At 44.0% G+C, this 22,306-nt stretch overlaps 1 protein-coding gene across 4 annotated transcripts in view; it reads right to left on the bottom strand.

Moving 5' to 3' along the window:
- The window catches only part of LOC120764830 (uncharacterized), a 118,107-nt gene extending 95,801 nt beyond the window's left edge, over window positions 1-22,306 (bottom strand). Inside the window, exons 1-3 of one of the 4 annotated variants that reach the window (XM_040088896.2) lie at window positions 22,166-22,306; window positions 21,892-22,075; window positions 20,093-20,512 (exon numbers count right to left, since the gene is read on the bottom strand). The gene's annotated coding sequence lies outside the window, so the exon portion shown is untranslated. Of the gene's footprint in view, window positions 1-13,618; window positions 18,908-20,092; window positions 21,610-21,891; window positions 22,076-22,165 lie in introns of those variants that run through there. The other 3 variants (XM_058423880.1, XR_005704303.2, XR_009208584.1) reach the window with 3 other exon arrangements.

The raw sequence follows: 22,306 nt of genomic DNA, 5'->3' as shown, positions 1-22,306 counted from the left end.
CCGCTGGCCCTGTCCGGCCTGCTGCCCCCCGCGGGCCGCCCCAGAAACTTCCCCGAAAGTTCCCACAGGCCGCAGGACCACAACATGGCTGCCTCGGCCCCGTGGCCTGCGGGAGCGCGGCCGCCGCCTCCTGGCCCTGCGGTACCTGTTGGAAAGGGCCGTGGCCCGCCCGTGGGCTCGGCCGGCGGAGGGAGGGGGCTGCGGCCTTTGTCTGGCCTGGACCCGCGCGGGGTGAGGGGGCGGTTTAACTGTCCCGGGATTGTCTGAGCACTTCGGGCTCTGACTGGCCTCTTGGGCTCTTGCACCTCGGCTGACACCGTTGAGGTTGGCCCCGGAGCAGGGCCTGCGAGCCTGAGGTTCCCAAGGTGAAATCTCAGATTTCAGCATGGATTAAGGAAAATCAGCTCTCGTTTCCATCATAGCTGAAAATGTTTGGCAGTGACTCTGTGAAAAACGCCAATCACTTGTTTTTAAAATTTTAAAAGTTTAATAGTAAATAAGATGATTATAAAAATAGAATTAGAGTAAAAAATTGAACAATTAGAATTAGGACAATACGAGACAATAAAAAAAACAGACGTCTGGGTGCCTCTCTGAGCAAAAAGCTCTGAAGAAGGACCCCTGTTAACAAAGGATTATCTCTTAAAAGCAATAGCCTTGTGATATATGTCCTAAAGTTAATTCGTGTTAAAAGATAAAAAGTATAATATTATCCCTATAAATATAAGTTTTGTTTTAATCCAATATGCTATGAGTTAACTCAGAAGAAAGCAGCTCAGTAAAAGTGCAGGAATTTCTCTAGCCTGAAAAGACAAGGGGGGGGGGAGGCACGAGACACAACATGATTAGAATTACCAGGAGAGAGACACAAACATGCCTTGGCTACAAATCGTTAAAAAGGAATGTAACATCTGCTCTAAAGTTACTTCATGTTAATAGAATATAAAATGTAATACCGAATGTATAAATATAAGTTCTGTATAAACTAGCATGTTAGAAGTTAAGTTTTGTTTTGAAATAGCATTTTGTGGGTTAACTCGGGAAGAAGGGGATTTAATAAAATACAAGAATGTCCCTAGCCTGAAAAGGCATGGGAGGGACACGAAGAGAGCTTGATTGGAATTACCAGAAAGGAGGACAGAAGACTGTCACTGCCAGGAATCGCTGAAAGGAAACAAAGGGCAACAGAACACAGAGATGATAGCCCAGAGAACCCGATGATAGTTTCAGATCCGTATCTAGATGGTCTCCGGCTGGAATTAACATGTCCACACCACACCTGGAACCGACCATTAACAGCATTGTCCTCCTCCACTGATCCATTCAGACTCTTAGAACTGAAACCTGCATGTTTAATGAAGCTGCCTCGGAGAGAGGACTTTCGACATCTCGAGCCTCTCTCCGCAATCCAGTGTATAAAAAGAGACTGCTACAAACCACAAATGTGAACTTGGGGATAACAGACTGGCAGAGTGTGTTATCATTGTTCACCCAGCGGCGACCCCGGGCTCGACGCTGTCCTTTTAATTGTGGCTGTCCGAGACTGTTGTTTTGTCTCTCAATAAAATTCCAAATTTTGATTTATCGAATTTGGTCTTCTCATTTATAACAGCCTGTTGAATATTCATGCATTTCATACATGATGCATAAATTCCATTCAAACAAAGAATTGTCTCTGGTTAGTATCACTTTTTTCCTTTAATCTCTATGGCATCCACAAGGCCGAGCAAGGCAGGAGGAGTTGGTCTCTTCTGATAAGGAAGTAGTAAATTCTTTTCTCTGAAAGATTTACGTTTTCCTGTGGTTGGTACATAAAAACTACATTTTAACTACAAAACTACATTTACTATACTATCAAACTATTAATACAACATTAACAATTAATACAACATAATACATATAGTAAATATCTTGCGTAGAGCCATATAATATGCACTTTTCACAATCCTCCCTCTTTCTTTTTATAATTAATTTGGCTCGAGCAATATTCATTGTTTTCTAGCCTTAATTATTTGCTGATTTTTTTCACAAATCAATCTCGCTTCTTTGAAGGGGTCTTCTATATTATTTTGTTTCTTTAACACCATAATCCTTTGTGGTGGTGTTGTTGTAGGCAACTTTTGGTCCATGTTCACTAATTGCATGCCTTGTACCACACTGGTGATGAGCCAAATGAAACAGGGGATCAAACAAGGAAGAAATATTAGACCAGCTGTAGCGCATAAAAGGAAGAAGCCTAACTTTTTCCACCATTCTACTCCCAACACATTATCCCACCAGCTAGTATTTAGCATTGATTCCCACTTTTGAACTGGTACGTGGGCAATTTTTCTGATATCATTGACTATGTCCAGGACGGCATCTCTATTGTCATCTATTTTTAAACAACAATCTGATGTATTGAACTTTCCACAAACACCCCCTTCTTCAGCTAATAGATAGTCTAAAGCCGACCTATTCTGATACACAGCCGCTCTTGTTTGGGTTTGTTGCCTTGATATTAATTCCATTGCCTGACCAGTTTTGTTCGTTATTATCTCTACAGCGGCTTGGTGTCTTATAATACGATTTAGCATATAAATTGGGGTTCGATATCCCCAACTCCCATCTTGTGCCCAGGTGGCTGGCCCATATGTTTCCTGTATGCGTTCAGGGGGCCATTCCTCATCTCCCCATTTTTGGAATCCTCCAATCAATTCTCTTTTGTTTCTCTTTAGATCCTCATAAACTGGTATCCCTAATTGATCCCCATCAGGTCCTGGTAAAAGAAAAAACCCTGGCTGTATAATTCCCAGAGTGCAGCTCCCTTTCCACTGAGAGGGGAGTTTTGGGTATGCTCTTTTTCTACATATCTAAAATAAGCCATCTGGAGCTTTCTAATACTTAAATTTTTGTTGATCTATATTCTCCCAAAATTTGGAAATTTCTGGGATGCCATAGTAAGGATTTTTACCTGTATCATTACATTGAAAAAGTTTTGGTTTTTTATCATACTTACAATTCACTTTTTTTGCTTTTTCTTGGGTCCAATACACGGTTGGTTCTTCTGGGATCCACCATACAGAAGTTCCATTACTAACCTTATATTTTTTACAGGGTGTTTTTCTGACTTCATAAAGGAACCTTTTCCCAGTGCGCCAGAGACGTTCTTCCCCTATCACTGCTGAGCTTAAAATCCACCCTTCTGGTCTGTTTTCTCCACTTGTACTAGCTTGGTTCCATTTTAGAAGCTCAGTTGGGCCTAAGCTGCCACCTTTCCATGGCCATTCTATAGACATCAAAGCCCCTCCACAGACCAAACAATTGGTTAAGTTCCTTACTTATTCTTTCCCCCAATTCTACAAACTGATTTTTACCCATCCTTGAGATATCTATTTCTTTTTCTAATTGCTGTTCAAGTTTTGTATACAAATCGTTGATTGAAATTGGCACAGGTTTAGGTGGTTGTACTGACTTAGCCTTTTTGCTTATCAATTGCTCTTTTACTAAATCCTGTGCTTTTTGCCCAGTAATGTAGGTAAAACAAATCCATCTCTCCTCTTTTGGGCATTGACTTCCCATCCTGCTACCACTTGTTCCCAAGTTCTCTGCAATCCAGTACTTCTTCCCTTTATGTATGCAATTGCCTAATTTGGATGGGTTATAACAGTGGCTGTTGACATGAGTGTGAGAAATGAAAAATGAACCTCGGTGTCTTTCCATGTACAGCTTTTGGTAACATCTGTAGCATGGACTTGTCGATATCCCAAAAGGGAGAAGACAAAAATTGAGTGACAGAAAAAGGAGTAACAGAGGTCCAGTATGGCTTATACTCCCACCTCCCATGCCTATGGGGTTGCAACCCACAGCAGGTGTATTTGATCTTCTTGGTGGAGAATACAGAGGCCAATCTGGTCTTGCCCTCTATTTCCTTGTCACTTCCTCGTAGCTAATTTCCAGACAAATCGTTTTTGACACTCCTTAACTGTCGTTTCCCACTGTTCTTTAGGTATCTCCCATTCAACAGGCACTAATAATTCCCACCTTGTCCTAGGGTAACTTTATGATGCCTGTATCCCCAATCGTCTGTTCTGTTTGTTCTGTATATTGAGTCCTGTGCCTTTAAGACTGGTTCTAAGAGCAAGGAGAAGCACGGAGTTTGTTTTGAGAAAACTGCCTGACTCCTCCACATTCTTCTGCGGACAGCGTGTTCGGCGGAGGCTTGGAGAGACTGCAGGACAGATTTTTTTTCTTTGCTTTTAGTTCGTTTCAGCTAGCTAGGGCAGAGAATTTCCCTGGACTGTTTTTTTTCCTTTTTCTTGGAACTGTTTAAACCTGCTCTGGACTGAAAACCCAGGGGAGCACTGGGGGCTGCACCTGCGGCCCACCGGGGCCTGGACCTCGGCATTTTCCAGCAGCGCCGGAGGGACCGGGACTGAGGAGAGACTGAGAGAGAGCCGAGCTACACCCACGGCAAGGACTTTATCAATTTGCCATCTCACTTCAGAAGGAGAGGTTTTATTGTTTCATACTATTCATTCTTTATACTTGTATGCACTTCATTTGTTTAGTAAAATAGTTTTTTCCACTTTTCTCCAAAGAGGGTTTTGGGTTTTTTTTTCCGGACCGGTTGGAGGGAGGGGCCACGTGGGTTTGCTTCCTTAGAGGGATCCTATACAGGGGTTTTCTCCCAAATTTGTCCCAAACCAGGACACACCTACAAAACAAAGTTATTATTTCAGTTTCTTCGATTTCTACTTGGATAGGAGATCAATTTGTCCCTTGACACTTCCTGCAACGAGAGCGTTGATTGTGTGAACTACAATACCAATTCTTCCCACAATCTAAACATTTACATTTAACTCAGCTAGCATGTCTGGTATTTGGGTGGATCAAACAGGGTATTTGGTCTGGCACTGATGGAAGTTGCAACTCCTCTTCCTCCTTGTATAAATCACAGGCTAAGGTGTGAATACAAGAGTTCTCTGTCTGAAACAGTCCTGATCTTCCTGTTTGGAGTGGAAGTATTACTCCCCAAGGAGGGTATCGGAGGCGTCTCAAAGCTTGTCCAGGCGGTACTTGAAACCACTGATATAAACTTGGCCTTATCTCCCAATTAGGTGTGATCCTGGGTATGTTTCTTGGACCATTTGGGTCTTCCCAGTTCATTACCACCCAGTCCCCGTTTAAGAGTCAATTTTGTATCACCCGGTTCAGATGTAATCGTCCACTCCTTAGGTTCTTCCACAGGTCTTTTGATTCTGCTGGCGTGGATCCACCCTCGTTCCTTGGTCCGGATCGCAGCCTCGGTCGTCAGAAATACCTGAAAAGGACCTTCCCATTGAGGAGTTAAAGATTGTTCTTTCCAGGTTTTTACTAGCACCCATTCCCCTGGATGAACACTATGGATTTTAAAGTCTAAAGGTGTGGTTTGATGGATTATTCCTTTCAACCGTAAGTTTTCAAGAGTTTTTGCAATGGTGTTAACGTATCTTTTAACACTCATTTCCCCTACCTCATAGGTAGCATTTTCATGTTGGGTGGTCAAAAAGGGTAACCCAAACATCATTTCATAGGGTGACACTCCCAGGTCTGACCTGGGTTGTGTTCGGATCCTCAATAAGGCCAAAGGTAGGCATTGTACCCATGACATTTGGGTTTCAACTATTAACTTGGTCAAAGTTCTCTTTAAAGTCTGGTTCATCCTTTCTACATGACCAGAACTCTATGGATGCCATGGGATATGCAGCTCCCATTTTATCCCTAAAGATTGAATTATTTGTTGTAACACTTTTGACGTAAAATGCATTCCTCTGTCTGAGTCTATTCTATTAACCATTCCGTATCTGGGAATAATCTGTTCTAAAAGGGTTTTACTTACCATGTTGGCTGAGGCCTTGGTAGTGGGAACTGCTTCTACTCAATGAGTTAGATGGTCTGTCATTACTAATAAATACTTCCATCTTTGTACTTGAGGAAGTTCAGTAAAATCTACTTGGATACTTTGAAATGGTCGAAGAGCTAACTCACAACTTCCTAATGTTGTTTTTCTCATCACCTTTTTGTTTATCCTTTGGCAAGTTATGCATTTTTCAGTTACTTGCTTTGCTACTCCAAAAATCCCAATGCATCCATAGTTCCTTAAAAAATGATCACACAAAGCCTGAGTACCCCAGTGGGTTTTCTGATGCATGTCTTCTAATATTTTTCTAGCCAGTATTTTATTAAGTAATTGTCTTCCATCAGGAAGTTTCCATTTCCCTGATTCAGCCTGTTCTCCTCCTATCTTGTTTAATTCTTTTTTCTCTGCTTCACTAAACTTTGGGATTTCCAATTTTTCCTCATTTGGAGTTAATATTAACATAACTCTTTCAGCTCCATTTTCTGCTGCATCCTTAGCTTCCTGATCTGCTAAATTATTTCCTCTTATTTCTGGGGTCACTCCTCTTTGGTGTCCCTTAATGTGTACTATAGCTATTTCTTCAGGTAGTTTTAATGCCTCTAAAATCTCTAAAATGAGTCCCTCATGTATTAATCCTTTTCCTCTTGAGTTAAGTAATCCTCTTTCTTCCGAAATTTTTCCAAAAGTATGTACTACTCCAAAAGCATACCTCAAATCAGTGTATATAGTTCCTTTCTTGTGTGCTAAATATTCCAGTGCCTTTTTTGAGCATATAATTCACAAGTTTGAGCTGACCAGTTTGAAGGTAATTTTCCTTTTTCAATAGTTTGCATGTTTTTTCTATCAACTACTGCATGACCTTACATTCTTTTTCCTTGTAGACATCTGGAGGAACCATCCACATAGATTATTTCCCCTTCTGAAAGGGCTTGTTCTTCAAGATCCCCTCGAACTTTTGTTTGGAATTGGATAATTTCTAAACAATTATGTATTAGGTTATCTGCTGGTTCTCCATATAGGAATTGAGCTGGATTTAAACTCCTGTTTACCTCTAATGTCAGATCATCACTATCTATCAAGATTGCTTCATATTTTAACATTCTAGAGTCTGTCAACCATATTCCAGCTTTCTGATTTAACACATTTCGAACCGCATGAGGTGTGCACACAATTAGTTTACCTCCAAAAGTAATGTTACAACTTTCTCCTACCAGGATTGCAGTAGCGGCTATGGCTTGAATACATACTGGCCAGCCGTGGCTCACTGGGTCTAACATCTTTGATAAATAAGCTACTGGTCTCTTTACTCCTCCCCACTCCTGGACCAGAACTCCACGAGCTACCCCCTTTTCTACATTCACATACAGATGAAAGGGTTTTTCTAGTGAAGGTAAGCTTAAAGCTGGTATTGAGGCCAGTTTTAACTTCAATTTTTCTAATTTATCATCATCTTCCTTGGTCCATTTTATATTATCTCCCTCTCTCAACTTTTCATACAGAAATTTTACTGCCTGTCTGTACCCCTCAATCCATAATCTACAATATCCCAATAATCCGAGTAGTTTTCTGATTTCCCTCTTTGAAGAGGGAGGTGGAAGGGTGTCACCCTGGTTTTTCTGAGTTTTTTAAAGCCTTTTGATTTTTCATAAAATTGGAGTCAGACCTTTTAGCTACTGTACAATATTAGGAGCAGTTTCTACCTTTTTCCCACATATGTAACATAAACAAATCCTTTGTTTTTCATTCTCTGTCCGTTGTTTGCATATTTCTAACCTGAAAACAATTGTAACTGACGGCTGCTCCAGCCAGTTGGCTGAGAGGTGAAAACTCCAAAAGCCAATCTACAGCCAGACCCACAAATGTATAAAAAGTGAGAAATAAACAGGCAGAAGGCTCACCACTTTGTTCTCCACCTTGGCTCAGCTTGAGCTGGGTCGGAGGGAGTCTCTGCCCTGCGAAAATCTCTCGTCTCCTGTGATTGCTTTTCGTATCACGATCACAGAAGGGATAAAATTCCTGCAATTCTCTCTGGACGGAGCCTTTAACTACCCTTACTTATCAAGTGTCCAAAATATTTTACCTCTGGTTCTACAAATTGCAGTTTCCCTTTTGATAACCTTAATCCTTTTTCTCCAAGAAAATTTAAAGTTTTATTGTAGCTTCTCTAACTTCAACTTCATCTTCCCCAGATAGTAAAAGATCATCCACATATTGGATAATTTGTATTCTAGGAGGAGTGGAGAAGGCTTGCAGTATTTTTTCTAAAGCTTGCCCAAATAAGTTTGGAGACTCCGTGACCCCCTGCGATAATTTCGTCCATCTTAATTGCTGCTTTCTTCCAGTTTTTGGATCCTCCCATTCAAAGGCAAAGATATCTCGGCTCTCCTTGGCTAGTGGACAGGCTCAAAAAGCATCTTTAAGATCCACTACATTAAACCACTGATGCTGGGGTGGAACTTTACTTAGAAGTGTATAGGGATTGGGTACCACTGGGTAACGAGACCGAGTTCTTTTGTCAACCTCCCTTAAATCTTGTACTAGTCTATAACTCCCATCAGGCTTCTTTACTGGGAGAATAGGGGTATTATGGGGAGACATGCAAGGTTCTAATGTCCCGTCCTTTATTAGTCCTTCTATTACTGGCTTCAAACTTTCCCGTCCTTCTAAAGATATGGGGTATTGACGTACACATATGGGACAATCTTCTCTCTCTATTGTAACACTTATAGGGTCAATATTTAATCCTCCCCTATTTCCTTCCCCAGCCCAAACTTCCTTGTTAATTTTTTCTTCATCCTCTTGGCCTAATTTTAAAACATTAGCTGTCATTTTCCCATCTTCTGGTATAACCCCTATTCCTAATTTCACTTGTAAGTCTCTTCCTAGTAAGTTGCTACCTGCCTTTGGGACCAATAAGAAATCTCTCATCCAAATTTTAGTTTACCCTTCAATTACTACATCTTTAATGACTGGAACTGTAAAAGTTTCTCCTTTTGCCCCTGTTACTTTTGCAGTATCTTTACTCACACTATAACCTTTTGGTACATTTAGCAGGCAGGTTCTTTCTGCTCCTGTATCTACCACAAATTCCAATTCTTCTTCTTGGGGGCCCACTTTTAGAGTTATCACAGGCTCTAGATGGTATTTGTCCCCTAAAAAATAGAGCCTTTGACCTCCCTATTCCTCATCTGTGCCCATCTCTTTGAAGATTTTCAGATCTATTACCTGCTTAGGACAATTTTTCCTATAATGTCCCTCGCCCCGACAGTAAAAGCAGACATTCCTGGAATGCTGCTGAGACTTGGTTTGTATTGGGATTCTATTCTTTTCCTTTCCCCTGTCTCTACTAATTTTATATCTAGAAGTAGTGCCTGTATGTTTTTGATTTTTTTGGAAAATGTTTTCTCGCATGGTGACTGCCATTAGTTTTGCTTTCAGTTTAGCTTTCTCTTCATCTCTTCAGACATAAACTTTCTGAGCCTCCTTTAATAAGTCATCTGATGATTTATTATGCCAATCCTCAAATTTTTCTAATTTTTTTCTAATATCTGACCAGGCATTAGTAACAAACTTAATCCTTAACAAAGCTTTTCCCACATCAGTTTCAGGGTCTATTCCGGAATATTGTTTCATATTTTTCCTAAGTCTGTCTAACCATTCAGTTGGAGATTCTTCTTTTTCTTGCTGTGCCTCAAAAGCTTTTTTAGCGTTTTGCCCTCGGGATGCTGCCTCTTTTATTCTCTTGATTATTAAATTACGATATTCATTCATGTGTTTCCTCCCTTCCTCATTATTTTGACCCCACTCAGGAGGCGTAGTTGGCAGTTTGTCTTCTCCGGGGGGCCCCTGTGGGTTCTCTTTTTCCCAAACTTTTATTCCAGCTGCTCTGATTAATTGCCTTTCTTCCTGAGAAAATATTATTTTCATTATAGACTGCATCTCTTCCCAAGTATAAATATTCGGACCTAAAAATTGGTCTAGTTGTTCAGCTGTGCCTAAGGGATCTTCTAAAATTCCTTTGATTTCTTTTTTAAAATTTCTGACCTCAGAAGAAGTCAAAGGGGCATTTACAAACCCTGTTCCACGCCCTCCCACTGGGACTTCTCTTAGTGGAAATAGACTAATTTCTTTATCTCATTTTTGGTTTTTATCCTCTGTCGTCTTTTTCCCGTGTTTTGAGAAAGAATCCAGAGAGGGCTGTATTTTAAGTGAACTTCTAGTGTTCCGATAAGGCATTTCTAGGGGGAAGTCGTTTCTCTGAGCAGTAGCTGTGGTTACCGAGGGAACGGAGCTCAGGGCAGGAAGGGGGGTGAGGGGAGGGCATAGCGCTTAGGCTTGGTCCTCCAAGGGCGGAGCGTAGGCGGGGTTTGCTGCTGGGACCGGAGGAGGGGGCAGTTCCGGGGGATGCCAGAGGGGAGCGTGGGCAGCCTGCGTGGGGCTAATGGCGGCTGAGTCAGCGGCTCCTGGCAGAGACAAAGCAACAGAGGCAGTGCCCAGCACAGCCGGCACGGGCAGGGCAGCTGGGCATAGGGCAGTGGGGAAAGCGATTGGAGATAGGACGGCTGGGACCGACGGGACCCCCAGCACGGTCGGGGCGGTGGTCTTAGACTACGCGTCAGGAGGGACGCCTTGCACAGCCCTTAGGGCGGCCGCAGACCAGGCAGACGGGGCAGACAAATTCACCGGCAAGGCCGGGGATGGGGTGTATGCGGGGACCGGGGCAGCTGCCGGGGGCTGCGAGCCGGCACTTGGGACGGGAACCGGGGCAGGCGGGGCTGAAGCGGGACCCGGTACAGGGGGCTCGGCCGCGAACGGCGGGAGCGTGAGTGGGGAACGGAGGGGGCAAAGCCTGCAAAGGATCCCACTCTTTTTCCTTCTTTTCTTCTTGTTCCCTTCCCTTTTCTTTCCCCTTTTTCTTTTCTTGTTTCGTCTCGGGGGTTTCTGATACGTTAAAGATTTTTACTCTCTTAAAATCTCCTGTCCAACATGTGGCATATTCTCTTTCTTCAGGATTAAACGTTTCTTTTGAATTTACAAATATATTTAGAGCCTGACAAATCCAGTTCTCAAAAGAGCCGTATCTGGGCCAATAAACGTGGTCAGATCTTATTTCCTTCTCTGCCCATTCTATCGTGCAAAATTGTATCATCTTTATCTTTTCCTTTCTTCTTGTACAAGGGTTTTTATCCCAGTTAGCTAACATAATGCCGAGAGGGCTATCTTGAGGTATTTCTGTTGGCAATTTTTTATACCCTTTTTTCTTCCTTGTATCCAACTTACTGTTTTTCTGTCCCATTTTTCCAGATTTTATCTATTCGTCCCCCACCTCTGTTTTTCACTTTCTCTTACAACCTAAAGACCACTTACTTCTATCTATGCACACACACACACAAAATCCCTTCTATCCCACACAACTATTCAATACAATACACCTCCCTCCAAGGAGATATAGTGGATTTTAAAATTAACAATCAACATTATATGTGCTTTCATCCATCTACTCTTACTTCATTTCTCCTTCACTTTTACACACTCTTTTACACCCTTAGGACATGACGCCGATCCCTGTCGCCAGAGAATCGCGGCTCTGTGTGGCCCCTCGCCTTGGGGTTGGCCTCTGGGTTCCAGTATAGCTGGGCCTCTGAGGAGGGCCCAGAATCTGGTCGCCTCTGGTGCCGGTCCACCTATGAGGCTGATTTGCGTGTCATTTACACTTTTACTACGACCCCCCCTCCACACGCCCAGAGGAAAAGGGCTGAATCGCAGGTCACACACACATTTTGCCACAGCCCCCAACCATCTGGGGAAACTGAGGCAGATTTTGTGTGTGACTCGCTCTCACACAACAAAACAACAATAAGGTACCTTTTATTTTCAAATCACCTATTACAATTTTAGGTGTTACTGGCCAGTCCCGGTGCTCTTGGATATCCCCTCAATCCAGCTGTGCTGTCCAACCCTAGATGCTCTTGGGCATAACCTCAATCCGGCAGAACCCTGGGTGCTCTTGGGATATTAATCCCTCAACCCAGCAGGTTTCAGTCCTGGATGTTCTTTGGCACTTATCCCTCAATCCAGCAGACTTTTTGCTTAACTCTGGGTGCTCTGGGAATATTAATCCTTCAACCCAGCAAAAGTTTTAGTCCTGGATGATCTTGGGCAATTACCCCTCAATCCAGCAGTCTTTTTGCTTCCTAGGGGTCCCACCCCTTCACTAAAACTCAGTCCCAGTTTCCCTGGAGGGATTCTCTCTTCTTATCACCCGCTTCATCTCTTTACTGGCCGTTTGTCTCGCGAAAGAACGGAAATGCAGCATAGGAGACTCCGCACTCGCTTAGCAGGTCTGGGATAACCAGCTGCCTCTCATTCACACACATTCATCCCCCCCTTAACCGCCCCATCCAAACCAATACTTACCTGTCCTTTGTCCTTGGGTCTTTGTCTTCGTGTACACTTTAGTCTTAGGGGCTAACTACCGCGGTTTTAGGGAATCTTTTCCGTTTTCTTTGTTTTATTGCCTCCTCTTGTCCATTGATCATAACCTGCATCTGTCGGTCACAGCAGGGGAACACAGAGCGAGGCTGCCAACTGGGCAGGGCACGCCATCCTCGCCCTGATTCTACTGGGGCACCGGCAGTGAGGTGTTTTAACCATCCTCTGCTACCATAATTGTGAAAAATGCCAATCACTTGTTTTTAAAATTTTTAAAGTTTAATAGTAAATAAGATGGTTATAAAAATAGAATTAGAGTAAAAAATTGAACAATTAGCGTTAGGACAATACGAGACAATAAAAAAAAGAGACCTCTGGGTGCCTCTCTGAGCAAAAAGCTCTGAAGAAGGACCCCTGTTAACAAAGGATTATCTCTTAAAAGCAATAGCCTGTTGAATATTCATACATTGCATACATGATGCATAAATTCCATTCAAACAAAGAATTGTCTCTGGTTAGTATCACTTTTTTCCTTTAATCTCTATGGCATCCACAAGGCCGAGCGAGGCAGGAGGAGTTGGTCTCTTCTGATAAGGAAGTAGTAAATTCTTTTTCTCTGAAAGATTTACATTTTCCTGTGGTTGGTACATAAAAACTACATTTTAACTACAAAACTACATTTACTATACTATCAAACTATTAATACAACATTAACAATTAATACAACTTAATACATATAGTAAATATCTTGCGCAGAGCCATATAATATGCACTTTTCACACCTCCACCATCTATTTTGTGTATTTCCAGAGGGAAAGCATAAGGTGTATTAATACCACCTTTGGGACCAAAGCACTTTGCACTAAGATGTGAAGCAGGAGCTGCTGCTCTGAGGTGTCACTGTTCCTGCTCAAAGCCAGGACAACCCTTTCTATAACCTATAATAAAGTGGATTCTGCAATCTTCCTAGAAAACCAGTTCCAGCACCCAACTGGCCTTAACCCCCCAAAGTTTTCCCCAGCATCTAAACTGTACTTTGGTTGTGAATTTCAGCTTCTTTGTGCCATGTCCAGCAGATCCAAAGAACAATGAGCATCAAATTCCAATAACATTTTACAGACTGCGTAGTTTCACATATTATAATTTTCTCCCTAAAACTTCATTTTTCTAGACTAAACAAATTCTTGGAGACCTCATTGTGAAAAACGCCAATCACTTGTTTTAAAATTTTAAAAGTTTAATAGTAATAAAATGATTATAAAAATAGAATTAGAGTAATAAAATAATTGAACAATTAGGGTTAGGACAATACGAGACAATAAAAACAAAGTAACAGACGTCTGGGTGCCTTTCCGAGCAAAAAGCTCCGAAAAAGGACACTCGTTAACAGAGGATTATCTCTTAAAAGCAATAGCCTGTTGAATATTCATACATTTCATACATGATGCATAAATTCCATTCAAACAAAGAATTCTCTCTGGTCAGTGTCACTTTTTTTCCCTTAATCTCTATGGTGTCTTCAGGGTTTAGCGAGGCAGGAGAAGTTGGTCTCTTCTGATAAGGAAGTCATAAATTCTTTTTCTCTGAAAGATTTACGTTTTCCTGTGGCTGCTATCTCTTTGCGAATATTCTCTCCCTTCTTAAAAAATACATTTCTATTTTAACTACAAAACTACATTTACCATACTATCAAAATATTAATACAACATTACTAATCAATACAACATAATACATATAGTAAATACCTTGCGTAGAGCCATATAATATGCACTTTTCACACTCATGATCTCATAGGCCATATTTTCTAAACCTTTTGTCATTCTTAGGCTCCTCTGGACTCCACTTTGCATTCCTGCCCAGGTCTGTATCCAGTAATCAGGTTAGTTAGGTAACAGATCTGAGCGTGGCATTTGCAGAGTCAGCAACAGCATCACCATGTTGGTTCACACTCCTCCTGATCCCCTGTAATCCCCGGATCCCTTTCAGTGCTGCTCCCTGAACAGCTGTTCCCCAGTTATTGACAAATTCATGGTGACTTTTTGATTTGTCACTTTTTACGTCATCTCCCTCTCCAAGGGCTGAGATGTCAATAGTTTATTATCTTCCTGCACTTTGCAGTTAAGCTGAGCAATTTTCCATCCACGGAGCCACCCTTCTTCCCCTTCCTCCAGTCAATGTTGATCCATCAATGCCATGATTATTTTGTTAAAACACAACAATTATTTAAGGATGGCTCTGACTGGCCTCCTGAATCATGGGAAAGGCATTTTCCAGCCTCAGTGTAACCATGTAACCAAATTCAATCATGCCTCCTTCATGTTCTCCTGTGTTAATCAAGATTTTAAATAGTGTTTGCAGTAGTTTTCTCCATCTTCTGAATTAAATGTGGCCTGAAACACATTTCAAGAGCTCTTGGTCTCTGAGTTCTCCATTACCATCAAGGTTTGTGCTTGAGTTGCCTCAGGAGGTTTGTCCTGTCTCCCTGCAGTTACTCTTTCATCCTTTCTGTATTCTGGGAGAAGTCTTTGTGGAAGAGAAACAGGAATTTATTGAAGGGTCTGTCAACATCTGAACAACTTGCACGACCAACAGTTTGGATCAAAATGTGCAAGTGAAGCACAGATTTAAAATTCACAACTGATTTTTGCATTATATTTGCTCTGCCTCATTTTTCACCTTTAAATTTTCTCAAACACTTTTATTTAAAAGAAAAAATTCATTAAACCACAAACTGACCTAAATAATGACTAGTGAGAAGATGATTTCCCTCTAAAGAGACAGGATAAGCTGCCGTGAGATGCTGTTATGCTGCAAGTATAAATGGCTGTAACTATGCAGGAAATTACAGACTTGGTTGTAGCCAGGAGAATAAGTTTATTCTGGAGTATTAGTTTGTAACGTGACTTTTTGGATGTTTTTGCCCAAACTGTCATTTTTTTATTCAGTACAAAATCACCTAAAACTGAATTGATGAACCATCTCAAATCAAAGCAATGACTCAGAAATTAATCTTCTTTTGATGTGCCACTGTTTCAATGAGAAAATTCCATGCTAAAATTTGAATTCTCTAAGGAGTCATTGACTCCAGAGGTAAAACCATCCAGTCTGCAAACAGAAACATGGGACTACATCAAACCAAAAGTGACCAGCACAGGATGGTCAGTCTGAACAGCCCACACTGAACTTACAGAGTGATGCTCAAATGCTGAGGAATAGTTTGAAAATTGGGAATGTCCTGCAGAGGAGGAGGGCCTGCTCCTGATAGCAGAGATCTGAAGTACTTCAGGAATGTTTTCCTGGACCACCTTCTTGAACTGAAGTAGATCAGGACATTCCTGAATAAAGGCAGAACAGACCTAAGTCGCTGTTGGGTGATTGACTTCTCACCTTCCTGGAACAGGTAGTCAGATACATGTTCCTTTCTCATCCCTTTGTGCTAAAATTCATGGGGGTTGGAACGTTAGGCGATTCCTTTCCACACATTCTGCTCTCAGCCTGGTTCATTTAAGTGTGCAACAGCCCCACAGTCACGAGTTCAGAGGAAGGGAAATTAGGATTCTGTGTGTGTCATAGTCATGGCACATATGACCAGTAATATTAATACATATTTTTGTGGCAAAATTCCACAAGACACATTTTTGTGTTCTGTGCCTGGTGTTTAAAGTGTCCTTCTGCCTAATTTTATATAACTTTTGGGATGAGTGGGTTATTGATCTACAGAAGAGGTTTGTGCTTGGTTAATTTTATAGTTTGTCCCAGGTAAAAATTGATTTATGTGTCAAATTCAGTATTGATTGAAATAAAACATTTAGAGTTTATTAATCTGGGAAGATGAGGATGAGGAATTTAGGATTCTCATTGAGTCTGTTTATCTGTGCTTCAGTAAAACCTTTGGCTTAGCTACAGCTTCTTACCTGGTCCCCGATAGTGAAGGGGGTGACTACATGCTCCAGAATTGTATTAAACACAAAACACAGGTAAGATGATACAAGAATGACTTCCAGGGAGCTTTGGGTATCTCTCCCAAAGCAGGAGCTCACACTGGAGTTGTCTGGACTCCCTTGATAGTCAACAGAAAAATGCTGGCACCTTAGGGAGCTGGTGCACTCCATTCTAGGACAGATGTTCAATCAGGTGCGCTAAACCAGAAAATGTATTTCCTCATCTAACACAAAGGAGATTATTCACAGATTTGGTGCATAAAAATAAATGGGAATGTCTATTTCCACTTACAAAACACTGGCACAAGTCGCCCAGAGAGATTGTGGACTCCCAATCCCTGGAAGTGTCTAAGGCCAGGTTGAATGGAGCTTGGAGCACCCTGGGATACTGGAAGGTATCCCTGCCCATGGCAGGGGGTGGCACTGGATGAGCCTGAAGGTCTCTTTCAACCCAAATCATCCTGAGATGTGGTAGTGGCATGCAAAGTGATAACACGGAGACGAGAGGTTTGCAGTGCAGAGTTGCTCCCCAAGAGAGCGAGCCTCTTTATTTCTTTCATTTTTATGCATTTGTGGGTCTGTTTGTGGATTGGCTTCTGGGGTTACTACCCCTTCACCCCACTGGCTAGACTAGCTGTCAGTTACATTATTTTCAGGATAGAAATATGTAAACAAAGGACAGGGAAGGAAAACAAAAGGTTTGTTTATGTCCCCATGCATGAGAAAAGCAAAACACTGCTCCTAATATTGTGCAGAAACTAAAGAAACTGACTCCATCTTATAAACAAGCAGAAGGCTTTAAAAAAACTCAGAAAAACCAAGGTGACACTGAGATTCTATGAGATACCAGGTTTTCAGCCCAAATAACAGGAATAGTCATTCTGCTAATTGTTGTAGTGCATTAATTTGGTTTATATTGTATTTCATTTTTATATTGGGTTTTCTTCTGTATCCCCTGTTCCCTTGGAAAATGTATCACATGGTTTGTCCCTGCTCGGCCGTGCCCATCCTCCCACACCGGAATGTAACCCAACTCTGTTCCACTCCCACCTTGTCCCTGATTGGGTAGTGGCTTGTCCCTGCCTCTAGCCCTTGCCTCCTGGGTAAAAGCCCTGAGAGGAGGAGGAGCAGCCTCTTTGCATTGGGACGGGGACAGGGAATGAGCTGGAGGGGCAGGTCAAAAATAAAGCCCTGATCCCCCCTGGACTCTTTCCTTTTGCCATCGATGGGACGCCTGTTCTCTCAAAAGAACCCCTACAGCTAATGCTTTTTTAGGACTCTTTGCTGAACTGGGCCTTCAAGGGTGGCTGCCCTGAAAGGCAGAAGACAACCTTGAAATCTGTCAACAGCCTTGTCTGGCCCTGGCTCCCTCTGACCTAGGACTGGGCTGGACAGAACACAATTTGTGCTCTGAACACTAAATCCTACCTTTCTCAAGCCCATCCCATGAGAAACCTGAAGTTCCCACTGGCTGTGAGCTCAGAGCCAGCTGGAAGGAAGGAAATGGGGCTGCAAATCAATATCTGCTGCCTGCCATAAAGTGTTGGGGGGGTTTTACATTCTTGGAGATGGCCCCTTGCATTCACAGTCTTGACTTTGCAGAAGCCTTGGGGGTCTTCTAGGACTGAGTCAGCTTTGGTCAAAGGATCTGCTCACAGACTTGCTCACCCCCAAATTCTCTGGGAATCTTCAAATAGCTTCTAGGAAGACTTCTAGTAAAATAAGTTAAAAATCAGTGTGAAAGGTAGGAAGGTTTGTGAAACTTTGCTGAGCTTTCTCGGTCACAACTGTCAGTTGCTTGCTGAGTCTCCCTGGGAATGGATTGTAAAAGCTGGGAGCCTCAGCCATGTCCTGAGGCTGTGTGGAAGCAGTTTTACCCACTCCAAGGGTGCAGGGAGGACCATCTGGCAATGGTTAGGTTGTTATTATTCACTGTGTCCATTGATTCTACCCCAACCTGATGCTTCGGCATGAGACAGATCCTCAGGCAAGCTCATGAGTTCTTGTCTGGGAACTCCCCACCCTCCTCCTACTCCTCAAACACATGCAAAAAACTCACTGCTGTTTTCTGTCCCAATTATGTCTTTTCTGCATGTTCCTGTTAGCCCTCCATGGCAGACTGGTATTAGAAATCATCTTTCAGGCCTCCTGCTTCTGCCAAGATTGAAAAATTACTTATCATGGGTTTGAATTTTTTGTAAGTCATGTGTCAGACTGTTTTTTACACCATTATCTTTATGTTGCACTTCATAGAATCACAGAATCCCAGGAAGGGACCTTAAAGTGATCTCATTCCACCCCCTGCCACGGCAACAACACCTTCCACTATCCCAGGTTGCTCCAAGTCCTGTTCAACCTGGCCTTGGACATTTCCAGGGATGGGGCAGCCACAGCTTCTCTGGGATCCTGTGCCAGGGCCTCACAATCCTTACAGGGAACAATTTCTTCATAGCACCCAATCTAGATCTACTCTTGGTCAGTGGGGGAAGCTGTTACTCCTTGGATGTATCTGTAGTCCTGCAGCTGTAGTTTTCCCGTCCGTGTATTTCCTTTGGGTACTCCAGCGTAACTCAGTGCCCTTCAGGAGCAGGCACAGGACTTGCCAGAGCCCAGACTGGCTGATGGCTCTGGACTGGGAGGATGGATGGTCAGTCTGGAACACACGGAAAAGCAGGGATTAGACACCAAGTGAGGAGTTGTGTGTGGCCAGCCCCACTCTGGATGGGAGATTGTCTTCAAAACAGGGAAGCAGTGGAGTCACCATCCCTAAAAGGGTTCAAAATTGTGTAGATGTGACACTCGGGGAAATGTGTTAGTGGTGGCCTTGGCAGTGCTGCGTGAACAGTTGGATCCATAGTCTCGGAAGGCTTTTCAGACCTAAATGATTCCATGGTTCTTTGAAAGCACTGCTGACCTCCACCCCCCAAGGCACCAATATGGACGTCCCCGGGCCTCCAATGTGTCACAGAGCCCCAGGCAACTCTCTCCTCCTCCCTTTCTTCCTCTTCCTCCTCCTCCTCTTGGGCCGAGGGGAGCAGGCCAGGCCCCGGCAGCCAGCGTGGGGCTGGGGCCTGGAGGGCTGAGCCAGGTCTGGGAGGCTGAGCCGGGACCGACGGGTCTGGGGGTGCTGAGCCAGGACAGGTGGTTTTAAGGTAGCTGCACTGTAATGTCACTCATTGGTTCCACTGCACAGGTGAAAAACAGCACTCACAGAGTTCCTGCTCTGTGCCGTGAGTGACCTCCTCTGCCATGTGCCTGCCACAATTACTTGTAAATCAAGAAAACCCAGCCTTGCTGAGTTTCCATATGAGGAAGATCTCTTGGACTTCCCCACCTGCTCCCAAGAAGTCTTTGGAGCAGGGGAGCAGTTTCCACCTCCCATGGCATGGGATGGAGCAGGACACAGGCAAAGCCAGGAGACACACTCTGAGTCACGGTTTGTGCTTTGGCTCCAGTTACTGCCAGGCTGGGACTGGGAATGAAGGATGGATTTCTGATTTCCTGTTGAGAGTGCTAAGCTAATGTCCCTTGCCCATCACACCTTCTCCATTTCACCCAGATCCCGATCATCTCCTCTGGCACAAGCATGATCCGAGAGCAGACCCTGGCACAACCTCACGTTACTCACAGGTGGATTCTGGATTAATTTCTCTCCATGATTACAAAGTAGCTGTAGAGCACATGGGAGCATGTTCTTCCTGACCCTTTGGACAAGAGGGAATTTGCAGCTGATACTGCAGTGTCGTTGTCAAGATGGCCACAGCACTCAAGAGTGCTTCTTTAAAAACTTCAGAGGGCTTCAAGCATCAGTACCTTGTTATCTAAAAGTCTTTCATACCTTTTCTATGTTGCAGTCCCATGAGCAGCTCCACAGCTCTGGCTCTTTCTCTCTTTCTTCTGCATTTGTTGGAGTCCAGGGCATTCCTTTGGCTGCCCTGGAGGGTCAGAGACCTGGACAGGGGGGTCTGGGACCCCAGCCCAGAGCTCAGAGAGACACTGGCTTTGATCTCAGTCCATGGGAAAGGCTTCCTGCACTGCAAGAGGGTTTGCAGGCCACAAGAGTGTGAAAGATAGTAGTTTAGCTTATCACAGGGTGAAAAAACAGTAAATTTAGGTTTCTAGCATTGAAGTGAATGGGGGCAAGATGGAGAATCTGGGGCATTGTCTCCTGCTTCTTCTTTCTTCTTCCCTCACTCCATTTCAGCAGTGACGTTGGCACAAAGTAGTTTAATGGGGATTGGGTCAAGGTAGAGATGACCTGTTTAGTATTAGTAATAGGCATTGGCAAGAAATGATAAATAAAGAATACGTAGCAATTAGTATAAAAGATAACGACTGCCCAGTTCGGGAGGAGTCGTCAGATGTCTGAGCAGCTGCGAACATCTTGTTGGGCACTGAGAAAATTGTAAGATAAGAGAAATAAACGAAGCATGCAACCTTGAAAAATCAGAACTTGAAGACTCTGTCTCTTTCATCCGTTTGGCACAGAGCTTTGCAGAGGGCAAAAAGACTCTAAAACCACCTGAATGTCAGGGAAAGCCACCAACATCTGGCGTCCCTGAGTGGCCTCCTGTAAAGGAGCACTAAAAGGGTCAAAATAAAACCTCTGCATGGAACATCACAAGCTCTTGGAAGATCAAAGTGCCAAACCGACACAGCTCCAGAGAAGAATCACACTTCTGGCCAGAACAGCTCGTCTCCAATTCGTCCCAGACGGCAGATCTCCAAGGGCCCTGGAATCTGTCACCCTGAAACCTGCTGGACAGTGATCAGGACACCTCTGAGGCGAATTTGACACGGCTGCACACAAGCCTTTGTGCTTTGGTAAGAACAGTCAGATCTAGAACATAACATGGGGGGAAACCACTTCACAAGAACGAATTACCATATTAGAAACACTAAAAGAAATAATATCAAAATACAATGTAGCTCTGAAAGATAAAGAGCTTGAAGCCCTAATGCTTTGGGTGAAATGTAACTATTCACAATGTGACACCCATTCTGTTTTTGAGCCAGGTTTTTGGCAGGAAGTAAATAGAGCTTTGTAAGACAAAGCGACACGTAAAGACAAGACAGCAGCGAAGCTTTTATCCGCTGGGAGAATTATGTTAGAAGTTAGAACAGAACATACCAGAGAAAGCTCCAGGATTGGAGAGCAGCCAAGAAGCAGCGAAAGGGAGTATAGCACAGCTTTATCTGTCGGGCAGATTGAGCAAGGACAGACAGGCAGGCTATCTCCAGGTTTGTTACCTCCTCCGGGGGATGGAGGGGGGGGGACCTCTCAGCCATTGCAGGATTCGTCAGAAAACTCGTCAAAACCCCCAAAATTAGTGCCAGGAAAAAGAAAGCTTTTAATACACCCAAAAGATCAGGAGGAATTGGATATGCTTTTCTTTGAAGCAGTTCCAGAGCATATCCCGCATTTTTCCGGGGGGGGGGGGGGGGGGAAGAAGCCCGCTGCGGAGCCCCTTTACCCCTCCCCAATCCCCGCGCGACATCATCCCGCCGCTCCTCTCCCTCCCCGTGGAGAAACCGAACGCGAGCGGGGGGGGGGGGGGGGGACGGGCCACTGGCGGGGCGGGGGAAGCGCCGTCAGAACAGCGGGGGGGCGAAACTGCGCGGGAGACCGATTCTAACCTATCTCGTCGGAGCGCGGCGGGGCGCGGTGAAGCGCGGTCGGAGGGCGCGTCGGGCGGCGCAGGCGCGGATCGCGGGGAAATGCAGTCCGCGGACAAAGGGGGTGACATCGCGGGTGGCGATTCTAGGGCTGGGGGAAGGCCGGGATCCGGGTCGGCGACTCGGCGCACGTTGATGACGCAAGCTACGGGAAGCAGCACAGTTCAAAATATATTCGCGTCGCGAAGCGCCGGGGGGGGCCGAACCCGGAAATACCGAGCCGAATACTACAAACCCCAGAAGTCTCAACAGCTGGTCCAGGCGCAGGCGCGGCAGGGGCAGGAAGAAGCCCGAGGCGCGATTCTGTCCGGGGCGGGGCAGATTCTGATGACGAGGGAGAGGGGACGGGACACCCCGTCGGATACCGCCGGGCCGG

This window comes from Hirundo rustica, chromosome W (assembly GCF_015227805.2).
Source record: "Hirundo rustica isolate bHirRus1 chromosome W, bHirRus1.pri.v3, whole genome shotgun sequence".
NCBI lineage: Eukaryota > Metazoa > Chordata > Aves > Passeriformes > Hirundinidae > Hirundo > Hirundo rustica.
The sequence above is the reverse complement of the archived record's forward strand: the minus strand, read 5'-3'. Positions and strand labels throughout refer to the sequence as shown.